This window comes from Loa loa (assembly GCF_000183805.2).
Source record: "Loa loa unplaced genomic scaffold supercont3.391, whole genome shotgun sequence".
NCBI classification, from domain to species: domain Eukaryota; kingdom Metazoa; phylum Nematoda; class Chromadorea; order Rhabditida; family Onchocercidae; genus Loa; species Loa loa.
The window spans coordinates 3,958-6,304 of record NW_018108571.1 but is presented as its reverse complement, the minus strand read 5'-3'; positions in this window follow the sequence as shown (position 1 = coordinate 6,304).

The window sequence follows — 2,347 nt, the reverse complement described above, 5'->3', positions numbered from 1 at the left end:
AATATCCTTTTAAACAGTAACTAGTCATCGATATTCAATTTAAAATATTTAATTTAGAATATTCCTGTTTAAAATTTATTAGTTTTATAAGTTTAAAATTTCATTTTTGTAGATGATTAATAGATGAAATATTTCGTAGGAAATTCATCCATCTCTCATACAAATTAATAAAATCCTGAATAAGAAACGAAATAGAATATCTTTTCCTGAATGCATCAAGAAATTTGAATATCCTGAAAATTATATATATCAAATTGTATTTTCAGATAGTAGCAGTTGTAACAATATTTTCGACTATCAAATTGTATTTTCAGATAGTAGCAGTTGTGACAATATTTTCGACCTATATGCTTATATATTATTTATCATATCATATTTTTCAATATAATGATAAATGGATTGCCATATTGCATTCAATTTTCTATTCCATTATACATATTTCAAATCCGGTAATTTATATTTTGTAAAAATTAAATAAAAATTTACGGAAAAATATTTCCACTCTATTTTTATTTATGCATGCATAAAATTTTAAATCATTTTATAAAATGCTTTATAAATTTAACTTTAAATTTGTTTTATAAATTTAAATCTTTGTAAAATAAATTGAAAAATTCCTTTGATTAATTTTTCCAATTTAAAAATTTTTTTTGAAATAATTTCAATAATTTTTAGGTGATATATTTTACTTGCAATAAAGAAATTAGAAGACAATTACTTACTTTATGCATTTAATTATGGTTATTCTTTCTTTTTTTTTTTTGTCCATTCTATATTGCTGTTATCTGTACCAAAACAAATTTCTCCTCCATCCAATTGATTCAAATAATGACGGATCAGGTTATTTTATTTCAATAAACTATCTTACCGTATATAAATGATCAGTTAATTGGATTACTTCATTTCAACAAATTATCTTACTGTATTGAAATGATTGGTTAATCAGGTTATTTTATTTTAATGAATCATTTTATTCGTATCTGATTGGTTCATTTATTTCATAATTTGCATTAAAAATCATCAAAACAATTGTGTTAATGTCATATTGTATAAGCCATAATATTTATTTATTCATCTTTGTATTGTTATTGTTTGAAATTACAAAAAAAAANAAAAAAGGTAAAGATTCTCTTCAAATGACTTGCGATAACCATTTCATACTTTAACAGTATTTTTCAAGTAATCCTAATTAGATCATGATATAATTGTAATCAGCAATATCAGCCGTTACAATCATTCTTACTAATTATCAATTTTCTAAACATTTTAATTCAATAAAATATTTTGATAAATTTAGATATGGGAAATATTGCAATCTGAATTTAATAAATATTCATGAAACTATTAAAGATTATAATTAATTTATAATGTATTAAGGATTATCATTAATTAAAAAATGTTAAAGTTTATAATTAATTTATGATTTAGTTTAAAGAGAAATATTATCTCAAACACGATTACATGAATTTTTTTTCTTTTTCTTCCCTTTTTTTTTTTTTTTTTTTTTAAACATTTATCAACTATCGAATTAGCAAAGAGCAATAATTGATATAATGCTAAAATTATCATCAAGTATTACGATGGAAATGGATACATTATTTAATTTTAATAGTCATCAAAAATAAAACAGAGCAAGAGTATCAGTTATTATCATAGATGTTGTATTTCTCCCGCAAATTGATTATCATTTTCATTTATTTCAAAATATTTATGCAGAAATGAGGATCAATTTCCGCCAATTATTGTCATTGATCATCAATTTTACAAATTTTATAATCGAATGAAATATTTTTTAAAATTTGAAAATAGGAAATACTGGAATTGAATTCAATATAAATAATGTTCAACAAAAAATTCAAGAATATGTTATTTTTTTCAACATATCTATTAAAATTTTCACCTCTTTTTAAATTTTTTTCAAAAGTTTCTATTTTTTAGGAACATAAGGTGAGAAAAAAAAAGCAACAATTAACTATGATATTAATTCAATTTTAAAATTAACGAAATTACCAGAATTAGAAGAAATCAATCTTTAAATTTAAGTTTATTCGTCACTTTTCATCGTCTCAAATTGGCCTCTTGTAAGAGGCTAAATTTAATTAAATTTTACCTGAAAATTTTGCAATTTTTGCTAACCTTTGCAATCTTTTAACGACATACAGAGTTATTAAGTATTTATATTAAAATTACTTGTAAGATCGGAAATAATACAATTTGAATCCAATAAATTTTCATTCTTATTTTTTAGCTTATGCATCAAAAATTTTTACCTTTTTTTATTCGTTCCAGTAATTACAATATTTTGAAGTGGTTGACTGCCATCTCATATTTGCCCCATAGAATTCAG